Genomic DNA, 13,996 nt, shown 5'->3' on the forward strand with positions numbered 1-13,996 from the left:
TTTCTGGCTTTATCTAAAATGTGAAAGGTATTTAAAAATAAAGTTTTCCTGTAAAACTAGCACTTATGGCCCAATTACTGCAAAAGATAATGGGAGCCTTGTGGGAAATAAAACTATTTGTTTAAGATTATGAGGGACCTTTTCCAGACTGTATACTTTTGAACATATGCAGCTCTATAGCCATATTTACTTGAAAAAGCTGCTTTTAACTATGTCACTAGTACTGTCCAATGGTAGCTTTAAGAATGAACTATACAAATCAATCAAAATCTGATTACACATGAGTTTTAGATCATTTATATGCAAGAAATACAGACTTGAACTTTTCTAAATAAGCAACCTGTGTAACTAGTACTTCAGGCAAAGAAATTCAGAATCAGTTGGAAGGTCACAGAAAGAGACTGGAAAAATTTTCCATTTTGACTTCTTACCGGGCTTATAATGAACAAATATTTCATGATATTGTGAAAATGGGTAGAACTGTAACCTCTACATAATAAGAGCACTCTTGTCCCCAGAATATCAATAGCTATGTCTTCATTAGATTTAATAACTAAGGCTAAATTTCTAAATGCATTTTGACAAAACAAGACTTGATATCTGTATTTTATATGCATAGCCAGAAAAATAAAATGAAAGGAGATATGACATTAATGCAAAACTGCCAGTAAACACCAGAATATCATCTCCAATTAAAAATTCTTGCTCTGTGACTATGGACTTTAATATTTTCTTATTAACTCCTGTACCCTGAATATGAACCTTAGCATCATTCTGGAAACCCTCCCATACAGATCACAAAGTCAGCGAGTCAGCAATAAACACTTCACAGCAATATTTATTCATATGTTGTCAGCCTTACACATACCAAAGATCCCTTAGTAGGATTCCAAGGTATTTGAAAAAAAATGCCAGCACTCTGGAGAATATTACTGGCCACATGGGTCACTGTGCCTATAAATATGGTCCTCTGCTTTCTGAGGTTCTCTGTGCCTTAGGTTCACTCTTTATGAAAATATTTTAGGGACGGTACCAACCTACCTTACAGAGATCTATCATGTGGTTGAATTCACTGACAGCTGTCGGGTGCTTCTAGATCCTTGGATAAAAAAAATGAAACAGGGCAATGGTACTGGAATAAGCATTGACAAGTCAGGTGTTTTATAAGGCAGAAAACACACTAGCTTCCCAAAATGCAGGCAGGGGGAAATGGGGCTATCCTCTTGGATGCAAAGAACAAATGTATTTTTTTTCCATATGTTGACAATTAAAGTTAAAATGAGACTCCACATAGTGGCAAATGAAGTTTTTGTCATGTTTTCCGGTTTTTCTCCGTTTTGTGTCATCCCCTACAATGCTTTTCTGGCATATCACAAAGCCCTTCATCTGAGAAATAACTTTCTCAGCTCCATTCTCTGCCCTCCAAACCTACACAAAATGCAGAAATTACCTGCCTCATTCACTGTTCTAACCACATTTTTTTTTCTTTTTAGGAGTGTTTTTATTATGACAAGTTTAACCACTCCACTTACTGCATACATATGAAAATGAGATCAAGACAAAGCCTTAAATTACCTGGTCAGTGAGGAATCACACTCAGAAGACCATTCAGACCTGCCATCACACATTTTGCCCATCGCTATCCTATTGTAACTATCTAATCCCTTTAGCATTGCATTTTAATACCATGGCATTTTAACGTACAGTGAAGTTTCAGGCTGCTACATTCCAGGTTTTCATTTTATAGAATCAAGATCTTGAAATAGCAGGAATTGTTAAGTATTCCAATATAGCAAATTATTTATTTTTGAGGCATAAGACAGGAAAAACTAAATCTCACACCATTAAAATTATTCTGTACATACATAGCCTAAGTCCAAGAACAACATATATACACATACACTACAAAAAAAATCTATTGTTTCAGCACATCCAATGTGGGAACACAGCTCAACCTGGTAAGAAACAGCTCACATCAGCACTTTCTGCAGTATGACCCAGCTACTTCATCTTATTGAGCTTCAGCATATGTTGCTGGCTGTAAGTGGTGAGCAAAATACTGAGAGAGAAAAGCAAAATGAAAGTTGGGGTGAGACATTAGCTCGAGAAAGCTGCAAAGGGAATCTCTTTATCTAACTCTATTTCTCCCGGAGTTGCAGACACACACCAGGGAACTGCAAAAACTTGGGTTTTTTCTACATATACATGCCAGAAAAAATAAATTGCATAAGACTTAGTGTCTTTAAAAAAACACATGGAGAGTCTCAATCTAGACTCTAACTAATAAGAAAATTATTGTAAAACTTCACCTGAGCTGATAGAGTTATAAACAGAAGACCGGGCTCTACCAATGTGTGATCTCTCCAAGCTGTTTTAGGGCTGGAACCCTTGAGTAATGAGAAGAAAGCCCTCACTGGTTCTGCTGTTCTGCAGATGTGTTATAAACAGGAGTTTTCCATGCCTTTAATTCTTCCATTTTTACCAGTATACCCATATAAGTTAGGAAAAAAAATTACAAACACAGTTACTAAATACGTGTGTCATGTCATTCAGCTGCAGGCAGGGAAGTGCAAACGTCACAGTGGTCACAGAGCTGTGCCCTAAAATACTCACTGGAGTAAGGGGTGAATGGCAGCAGTGGGAGCCCCGCTCTGGTCAGCGGCTGGTATCCAACCACCCAGCCACACTGAGGTTGGAGCAGAGACAAGTGTTGTACCTACTACCTTTCTTACATACACAGTGGCTTTATTAGTACAATATGTACGGACTGTAATTGGAAAGTTGGGCATTAGTTTTATCTCCATGTTGCAAACAGTGAAATGTAAAGAAAGAAGTCACTTCTCAGTTGTCTGTGACAGGCTGGAAGTTAAAACAAGGCAGAATTTTTAAGCCTAAATTTCAATATCTAAATTAGCTCCCTAGCTAATCAGCAGGGTCCCTGAGAGAGCAGCATGGGCTGTCCCTGAGTTAGGCAGTTAGAACAAGTTCCTAATGCTGGGTTATCTGAAGAACCATCCACTGACTGCAGAATCCTGCTCAGTAACACCACCTTTTTTCTTCATTCGGTTCTCTCCCTCTTCTAAGAGTCAGTGCCCGAAGGAAACATGGCATTTGCAATTCCAGTGAGCCCATGCTGTTTGTGTGTGAGGCTGATCTCCAGAAAGCTCCTCCTCCTGCAGTCCCCCATGAAGCAACAATTTGTCTGACACAAATTCGTGCTTTTAGAGCACAACTAGAACACAAACCCAATTTGCAGTCAGCAATTTTAATCAAATGAACAAGTTACATTTTCTATTGCAAATTTTAACTTTGATGCCTCTTCATTCTGATGTTCCAGTATAATGTAATTGTACCAGAAATCTTTATGAAACACATTGTCTGCCTGTCTGCTTTAAAACTGATCCACACCTGAGCTGTGAGGACAGGAAGTGGCACAACATGGTGCTTTTTTCCACTCCTTACATCTAGGAAGGAGTAACATTTCAAGTAGTCTCAAAGAGCTTTCAAGTTTCGTTTCTTGAAATACGTTTTCTTTTTGCAATAACTACTCATACATTGCTAACAACCTATAGGCAGCTATGTCAAGCACAAAGTCTGAGAAATTAAGCTAAATGCTGTTACCCTACAAGTTTTGTTTATCCTCATAAGAAGGTTGGGGAATGTTCCTAGGCACTGCACTGCAATTGTCTTTACTACTAGATTGCTGTAATGGTCCCTGATGTGCTTTTGGCCCATGTTAACCAGTGATCTTCCAAACATCGTGTGACTCAGGATGTAGCAGAGAACAGCGAGCACTCCTAGTAGCAACCTGATTGCAGAGCATCTTTGCAGGAGGGTGAAGTTTGTAGTATGGATATGCCAGTTAGGTTCAATAATGAAGAACAGACCTAGGTATGCTTAATTTCTTAGTACAAATGTAAGCAGAGGAACTAAGGAACCCTCAGTTTGTTCCGCTTCTGAGTAAATCCAAACAACATGTACTCCATGAGAGGAATCACTTGTGGCTTCAAATACTCACAGCTCCCTCCTCCTACTTCAAACTGTTCTGGTGTCAGCAGAAATGCAGGCTTGACATGCGGGTTTTGCATGGACTGATTCCAGCCATATGGCACATGTAGCTTTTATCTGCGAGAGACCACTGTGATCATCCAGTCTGATCTCCAGCGATACAAAGCAAAGAATATGACTCTAATTCCTCAGCTGAGTCCAAGAGACTGTTTAGAATCCATCTTTTAGAAGCCAAGCCATCTCGACAGACAGGATACTGCATTCCTCAGTGTACTCACAGTTAAACAATATGCAGCAGTTCACTTCAAATGCACATGGCTAGTGTATTCAGCACTATTACCTGTTTTGTCTAATTAGTTTTTCCTAATTGTATAGCCCAACACTAACTCTATGGTAATAATGACTAAGAAGCAGCTTGTCATAGCCAAGAGAGAGAATGCATTTTGCTTAAAAAAAATCTCAAAGTTGAAAAAACATTAATAGAAATCATAGCATGCCTATTATGCAAAAATATGCAGAATTATCTGAAAATGAGCAGTCAGCAAAGGGCAGGTAGGCTGTGCTGATGCCTCTGGGTGATCTGTACGTTTTGCTATCTTTGCCATTCTCAGCAGTTTCTTTTGTCAAAAAAATAGGTGATGCTTTCTGAAAAGAATCATAGGCAATCTAGTGCTTGTTGAGGATTTGCAATGAAGAATTTGTTTGACATATCTTCTCTTCAGACTAGGATACAATGAGATTTTATTCTCTACGTAATTCTCATCTGGAGAACACTGATATTACATCAATATTGGAGATTTAAGACAGAGAATGTTTACAAAAACTTGTATCTGTAATAGACTATATTTATAAAGATTGATTGTATGTATCTAAATATCTGCATAAATTACACCAGTCAACTAAAGACACTTTTTTTTTTTTTACTAGTCAGCATTATCTTAGCCTTTCTGTGGCCAAGTCCTGTTCTAAAAGCATGTAAAACAAGCAAACACTTAGAGATTACTTCCTTGCAAGACTGAATCTCACTCTCAATGAACAGATAATCCGGACATCAACCCGGTCTTCTTTTAAAAAAGTCAAACAACAAACCAAGCAGCTGTCCAAGGGGTCCAATCTATTTAACATTGTAGGGAACATCGCTGCTCTCAAAGCTACTCCTGCCAAACTCGCTTCCCTACTGATGCAAGTGGTTGAGTTCTTTCAGTGCCAGCAGCATGAAATAATACAACTACTCTAGCGTGGAGCATGACATCAGATCTGTCATTGCAAGCCAGAAAATCCATCAAATTGAGACTTTGTTCCCTCAAACAGTCATTTACTGCAGATCATTGAGCTGCTTATTCAATATTTATGCAAACTCTTCATGATATTGTACTTGACCATGTATAAGAGGAGAATCCGTGCAAAGACAACCTATCTCCTAAGAGGTTAAAAAAAGCCCTAAATACAGAAAGGAGCACTTGTATCTACTTTGGTCATAATGCCAGCTTCTACAGCTGCTTTTGAGGGTCACACAAGGGGTATTTTTTAAAAGCCTGCATGAACCCAAGGGCCTACCACCATTGTTAATGTTTAGACTGGCACAGAGTGCTCCAGGTCTTTGGATTCAGAATCAGTGGTCCGCTTGAGGTCCTGAGGAGTCCAAGACTAGGACATGAGCAGGTGTGTAGTCCCGAAGCCAGAGCAGACTGCACACCAAAAGATCCCTGGATGGTTCACTGCAGGCAGCACTGCTGTGCAGCAGCTCAGGGAGGGCACAAGGAGCTGGACACAGAGTTTGAAACAAGTGGGTGCTACAGGCTGAGCTCAATTTTTATTCTGTTGACCAGTAGTATTGCAGACCAGTTCAGATGTACTGTTTTACAGAGGACAAGAAAAAGCAAAGGGAAGTCCTTTCCCTTCACATTCTCCCCAGTCCCCTTAAGGAAGGTTGTCTACAAATATACACAAAACAATCACCTAACTCTGGCTTCTCAATTAGAGTTTCCTCTCCAGCACAATCCACTGGCACATTTCTAAACTGGAAGCACAGTACATACCCAATTGCCTCCCAAATTCGTCTGCTTGGTACAGCAATTAAAAAATAACTAAATAAATAAAAACACCAAACAAACAAACCAAACCCACCACACAACAACTCAGATGTCACATTGTTAATCAACCTGGTCTTTAAGCAACTATTTCAACTGTGAGCTCCGCTCTTATATAAAAGTCACAAATGCCATAATTAGTATCAGCTCATGTCATAGAAGTGGATCAAAATCTTTGTTATTTGATAATTTTATTTTGATGACAACTCAGTTTTGAGAAAGAAAGATAAAAGAAATAAAATTCACTTTGATCAGCACTTATTTTGCATAATCTTGATTACAGGACTTCATTGGTATTTGCAAACTGTAACAGTGGTAGCTGATTTACAGCTTGCATCCCAAGTAATTAATAAAATAAGCATAGAGTTAAAAATCCCCTTAATTCTTGAAATTTTAAAAGTATATGAGATATAGATAATGTTTAACTAACAGTTTCTCCCTTTGAGTTATTACATTGATTTTATCATTCCTGTCATGTTCTGTCTGTTTAATTGGATAATAACTGCAGTCATATTATTGCCTTGTAAGTATGTACAAGCACCCAACAGTGTTTATGCAAAGAACTCTGTATGCCTTGCTGGTTAAATATAACATTATATTTTGAATGTGCAGCAAAGGGTGGAAAGTTGCTTTACAAGTGCTAATCACAGAGGAATGAGCAAAACAGAAGGTGAATTAATGAGAACTCTCATATCTGCCCATTGAATTATTGCTGCTAATAACACAAGCGAGGACTAATGCTCTAGCAGCACAATGTCTCCTGACTTCACCTACAGTCACTACCCATGCTCCATCTTTTTCTTTCTTCGCTTGTTCTCATTGGATTAAAATAATAGGGAAAGGAGAGGAATGCATTATTTAAGTAATAGGCATCAATAGTGGAAGCTTTTATTCACAGCACAACAGGTTTCCAAGTCACTTGCAAGGGAAGAAAAGTCAAGTGCAGCTTTTTGCTTCCTCGTCTGACAGAATTCACAGAAAACAGGGAGGTGAAGTACAGTGACCTCAGGCTTTAGTCCAGCTGCTTATCATAGGTCAGATTCAAAGCTGAAATCAGTCAAAATTCTCTACAATTCCATTGATTTATGGATTTATCATTAACATCCATAATAGCAGATGATAAACATTTCATCTATTACCGTGACCTAGACTCTGAAGAAACAGGGTGCAACCCGGGACAGCACTTCACTTACCATCGCTTATAGTGAAGTTAAGTACAATCTGAGAGCAATGTCACTGAAAGTTCTCACAGAGCAGTTATCTGATGCTCACATTGTATAACTCAGTATAAGCTTAAATTTCATCAACTTAATATTTGACATGTAGAGGAACACTTTCCAGAGGGTTCCAGATTTTCTCTCCCAGGTAAGCTGAGGGCTAGAATTTTAATTACAACATCCATGTAAACACTGTTTTTCTCTTTTAGAAATATATATATGTTTATGGAAAAGTTTCTCCTCCTCCTAGGTAGATTTAAAATAAGAAAAGATGTGGTCGACAGCATCTCAACTGATGTTTTCCCCCAGTGAGCTCCATCTACTTCACAGAAGTCTGAATCCTGCCAGATAAAACTGAAAATGTAGAAGACCAGTCTTCAAGCACTGATGTAAAGGATTAGTTCTGATGCTAGTAAAGGCATGTAGTTTTCCCTCCAGGTTGCCTTCTTTTCACATAGGTGAGCAAGACTAAAGCCATAAGACTGCTTGTCAAGTGGGGAAGGAATAACCTGCCTTCTCAAAGTGGTTTGATTGTCTCAGAACATGTGCAAAGCAAAAACATGCACAAGCAGCTTCCTGGAGTATGTTGTTTTATAAGAGGCTTTTGTCTTTTAGTTGGAATTTTGTTAGGGAAATAGCATTTCAGTATATTTTTTAAGGATAAGAAAAGGTATATCATTAAACTTATATCAATCAAGTGACTTCAATGGTCAATGCAAAACGAAAGTTAGAAAAAGTCTTTGTTTGCTGATTTTAATCCTGGCTACTTACACTCAAAAATGGTAACTCCTATAAATGTGAGTTCTTAGGTACCAACTAGGGAAGAAAAAGTAAGAATTTCAGAATTAGAACACCATATGTAAGAAGGGTACTCTATCTCAAAATCAACACAGAATCTCAATAATAATGATGATAATAATAATAATAAGGGAGGTTTAAAAAATCTTGAATATTTTCACTACATTGTATTAAAAAATTCAAAGGAATGGTGTCTTAGTAACTGTGTGAATATGGCTTAGTCAACACATCATTAAGAGATATTAAGATATATTTCCTTGAAACCTTCCAGCAAAATGTGCTTCTAATCTCTTCGCCTGCCGTGCATTTCATTCATTGACAGCAATACCAAAGCGTCCAGTTGAAATCAAGCACGTATTAATGAGAGTAGAGCATGAGAGTAGTGCTCTCAGAAAAGGAACCACTTTGCATGCCCCCAGGGTTCAATAACTAAACACAAAGTCTTTTCTTCCTAACAATTGTCCCCCAGAAGAAATACTGAAATACTACTGAGCAGATACATAGCCAAATTCTTGAGGTGTTTTACATGGCGTGCTTGGGAACCTTCCACAAAAACAGCTCAGTTTATTTTTAGTTTCCCTTAACTTTATTTATTGATTTAGGAGGATATGAGGAGAGTTTTGTAAAAATGGTACCTTTATTAGATTGGCTGATACAGCTTGAAAAGCAAACATGCTTTTGGGTACATGGTGCTGCCTTCAGCAAAATCTAACTCAATGCAGGCTATTTCAGTTTAATCTTGTTATATTGATGACAACACTATTATGATATAACTAGAACTGAGTAAGAAGAGTATGTTGAGTTTGAAATTTCAGACTTCCACATGAAGCAAATGAAAATATATTGGTTGAAACTGTGGTGGAAAAAAACCCACAGGATTTCTTTAACCCACTCTTTCTTTCACCCCCATGCTCATCACTGCTCAGAAACCAGGCTCTGGCTGTTGCTGCTAATCTGAACTCTTACAAAAGCAATAGTTATTCTAAAGTTTCCGTTCAACAGTAAAGATGTTATTGTCCGTAAAGTTCCAAATTTACTAGATACATAAAATAAATGGTGAAATAGCATCATCTTTACAGTCTTGTTCCTCTCCCAGTTCCTGTTAGAAAAAGACTATGAAAACACAATGCAGGGGATATCTGAGCGTGGATTGTTAGTGCAACTGCAACAGACTGAGAAAAAGCGCAGTGAATAAAAGGCCACCATGTAGCTTTGCTATTTAAAGGTCTAACAATAACACAGAACCTGCAATAAAAATGAAGAGAAGGAGAGGCTAGGGAGAAACTGCTGAGGCCAGCAGGGAAATGGTCAGGAGAGAAAGCAAGTATGAACATTAAGATGTGTAACAAAAACTTATAAACTGATGACCGTAGAGAAAATACCAGACAGCAATCCCATTAATAACTGGAGACCGGCCTCTGTGGTGACTCCTGGCAATGCCAGTGATAGCTTACGATTAGATTTTTTCCCCAGCAAAACCATAACTGCACAACTAAGCAAAAATACACATTTTTATAAGCAGTAGAAAAACAAGTCAGCAGTGGCAGTCAAAATTATCCTAATTAATTTACAGCTAATTAAATGTGAAAGTCCTGAAGAACGAGGCATTTATTAGATGAACTACAGCAAACAAGTTAAGTGCAGCACTGGTGATTGCACCAGCGCAATGTTTTTAACTCATCTGCATCAAGTACAAGACTTCACTTTCTTTTAATTCTTTCTGACTCTGCTGGAAAACTCCTTACTGAGAGCAGGACCATGAAAGCAGCATTTAGACTGAGAAAGTCCAGAGGCTTTGTAACCTATCTCAGAAATATCAATCTAAGCACACAGAGCTACAGAAAGGAAAATGATGCAGATGGAAGAAGAAATGGTCCAATGAGACATCAAAGCTGATGTCTGTAGGACTGCATGGGAGGAATGTGGGGACTGTCACTGTGTACAGAAAATGACACTTGTTCTCTATTTTCTTTTCCATCCTGTCCAGGGTTCAGCTTCCATCAATGTTTATTAACAGAAACTATTTTTATTCCCTATGTATTAAGCAGAAAATGAATAGGGAGAGAAGCTCTGGCTGGTTTTATTCCTATCTCTGGTATTAGTGAGCTGCAGAAACCGCAAGCAAGTTATTTATCACCTTTTAAGAAGTCACTGCCTGAAAGACAGAGGGAGAAGGCCATGTATTTCAAGTATCTCTAGAGGCTACTGAGGAAAAAAGAAGATCCTCTCTAGATTGAAATAGAGGTTAACTCAGCTTAGATAGAACCAGACCTATCTGGGATTACTGTGGAATGGTATCAGAAATGGCCACACTTCACAGCTCTTCTCTGCCTTCATTGCCATACATATACTAGGATTAATGGTAGGGGGATTAAAATCTGCCCATAAGCTAAAAGAAACAAAGGATAATTCTATATCATCTCTCTGCTTGTACTTCTTTTTGCATTGAATTATCTCACCTGTAAAACAGGATCAAAATAGTTCTTTACTGTACCGGAAAGTGTTCTTGTGGCTCTGCAGCTCAAGTGCTGGGGAAGGTCCTGGAAAGTGCTGCTTCGCAATGGAGACAAGTCACAGCTCTGCACTCGCTGCCTTTCATCACACAGGGCTGTGCTTTGCTGACCTACCTGGCATGCTCTCCTTTAGTAAGCTGTTTCATTTGTGTTTTGACATATGCTTTTCAAATTGCATTATTAAAAACACAGCTTGTCTTTTCCACATACCACTGGCAGTAAATTTTAATCATTTGAGCAACCATTTTATTTTATTATTATGATTATTCTGAAAGTCCTTGCTTAAGAAATGAAATGCTCAGAAAAGGCTGATTTGGCTTACTTCCGGGGTACAGAAACCCCTTCATTAGATCCCTTACCAGGAATCTGATACCAAACATTTTGCTGTGAAGAAACAGAGATGGCTGAAGTCTCTCCTGCCAAAATACAGCACATGGAGGAGCAGCAGAGCCCTTTCCAGCACGCAGCACCTACTCGGGCTCCAGTGGGGAGTTATCCCCTTCTAGAATTTGTCTGAGGAATCCAAAACAACATCTGCCATCTTCAAGGTGTCCCCAAACCAGCAGATGTAGGACAATCTGCTATATTAATGGCATTTTCATTCCTTCCTGCTGAATTTGCTCCACTGTACATGGAATTGATTAAATATTCATAACAACAGTCAGAAAAGGGATAAAAGCAAACTTGGATATAGCCCAGCGGCCAAAGTAGTCATGCTGGAAAGAAAATAAAACACCTGAGTTTTAGACTTTCTTTTGATTATCACTTAAAAATAAGTAGTGAAACGTTCACTAGAGCAAGGGTCTGAAAGTCAGAGTATTCCCCCTCAGTTTTCCCCACCACTTGGCTTTCTCTACATTGATAAACATAGACTGTCTCCAGCCTGCTGAAAAACATTTATTCCACACAAATTAGAGTGGCTTTGATAAAAAGGTAGTGAGAACGTCTTCCAGCTACCCCAGGATATCCTACAGTTTGGCATGTGAGTACTCTGGTGGGGTAAGAAAGCTTAAATAATTTTGAGAAACAAAGTATAGTACACAGAATGATTATTCTAATCCCGGCGTTACTGGGTGAAAGTGGACAAGGATCCCATGGTTGTGTAGACTTGGCATGCTCTGAAAAGGTCTGCCAGAATAAACCAAGCAGCCAAAACAGACATGAGAACACTTACTTAATGATTCTTAGAGATGCAGGATGAGACAGTTCAGAACTATCAAAATAGGGATGTCCAGAAGCAAAACTTCAGACAGTCAAGAAGCTGCAACATAATTAATTTTGATGTAAGGACACACACTTCCCAACAAAAAAACCAAACCAAACCAACAAAAAAAACCAAAAAACCCTCCAAAAAAAGAGCTTTTACCTTATTTGGAAGCTCTTTGGGCATGACAGCATTTGATTAGGTAAATTACATTTAGAACTTGCATGACTGGAGCAGCAATTGTGTATCTAAAAATCTGCCTACCTCAAGGAAGTAATCACAATAAGAAAGGCAAGGCATAGAAGAGGATATGTATACGATATATAATATCTACTTAATATTTAACAAATTTGAAAAATAACATATCCGCTGACTCAATGTTTGAGACTATGCACAGTCATAAGGAATATGGACCATGTAAAGCCAGGTAACAGGGGAGAAGATCTCACAAGCACTCAGAGTCCTCCTGGACCTATTCTTCACTTCTCCTCAAGAACTGGAGGTTTTTTACTTTCACTTAATAATTCTGTTGAATACAGAAACAATAAAAACATGAAAAGATATATATTCTTGGAGTCTAGGCTGAAAAGGTAAGAGGTGGGAGCTAATGCCCGCGACTATGTGACAAACAGCTGTACCAGGGAGATGGAAATAATCTCCCTTGGCATTATGTGCTGTACGTTGTACACTCTGAACTTTAATATGGTATTAATTGCCCTCATTTGTCAGTGTTTAACATACAAAGTGCAGAATAAAATCACTTAGGCAATTCAGTCCAAGTAATTAGCTAATTTACGTCCTTTCTATTGTAAAATAATCTAGTGTCTCATTTTATGACTTGGAAAACCATTCACCATCAATTTAGTGATAATATATTAATAATTGTGCAATGTTCCAAAGAGTTTCAATAGATGATGTCATGTCCACAGAACAGCTTATTATCAGGAGAACAGATCTGAGATGCAAATCACAGAGAATTTAATTATGTTAAAACAGACAGATGCTCTGCCATTCACTGAGCTGTCTATTGACAACATTCAATAAAGCAGAAATTGAATGCAAGTTGTTATACACAACTGTCACTTCCTCGGTCATATAATCTGCATAAATTGCCCCTTCCATGTACACACTGTCCTGCATTAATAAACAAAATAACCACATACAATGAATTCCAGTTGACTTCAACTCAAGCAACTGTGTACCACAAAAAGTAGCTTCCATATATCTCTCTTATTTCATCATTTTCCATTTTCACCAGTTTGCTTTTCTACCTCATTCTGTTCTTTTTTTAAGTAGCCAACCCCTAGAGTTACACAGATCTAAAGCTTGCTTTTTATTTTGGAAGAAATGCTTGTAGATGTTATGGTTGTTGAGAGAAACTTCAAAACGTAGACTTAAGCCAGAAGGCACGTAAAATAATTGCTAAATTTACTTTTACCATCCCCTTATTTTTAGTGGATTGTCTCATATTTCCTAGAGGAATTCAGAAATTCTTGACTTTCAGAACCACGTTATGATAACACTGAATCCCAAACATGACATCTCCTCCTCAGAGAGGAAATTTTCCAAAGGCATAGACCTGCAAGTAGGGAAAGTTCAAAAACCTGAGATTGTAAAACTCCTCAGGTTGAAAATACTTGCGTGTACAAAGTCAGTCATACACATACTCCCAGAATACTAAATTATATCTAAAAAAAAGTTTAATTAAAAACAAACAACAAACAACAAAACAGTCATGTTTGATTTGACATGACCATGGGCTGAAAAAAATGTCCAAGATGGGCTTTTCCATGTCCGTATCTCACTCAACTGAAAATTACCTCCATGCAGGTCAATCCAGTTACAGCACCCTATTTCATTCTTGCCATGACACCACAGGAAAGATTAATCAGATTGCCTTTCCTCCCATCTCAAATCACTTGCATTCGTGTTTTTTCCTCTAAACTCTCTGAAACCCCAATTCCAACACTGAAAAGCACCTTACAGCAAGCAGCCCTTCTGTGCTTAACTCCAAAGTAGTCAGATGTGAATCACCATTCTCGGCTTTTCTACAGCTTCTCCAACAGTATTTGGCTTTGGAAGATGTCTCAATACACATTAGCTAAGGAAATGTCTAGGGATTGATTAGTAGTGCAGTGTAGATATTTTTTCTGATTCATCCTGTTT

The sequence above is a fragment of the Nesoenas mayeri genome, assembly GCF_963082525.1.
Source record: "Nesoenas mayeri genome assembly, chromosome: 9".
Lineage (NCBI taxonomy): Eukaryota > Metazoa > Chordata > Aves > Columbiformes > Columbidae > Nesoenas > Nesoenas mayeri.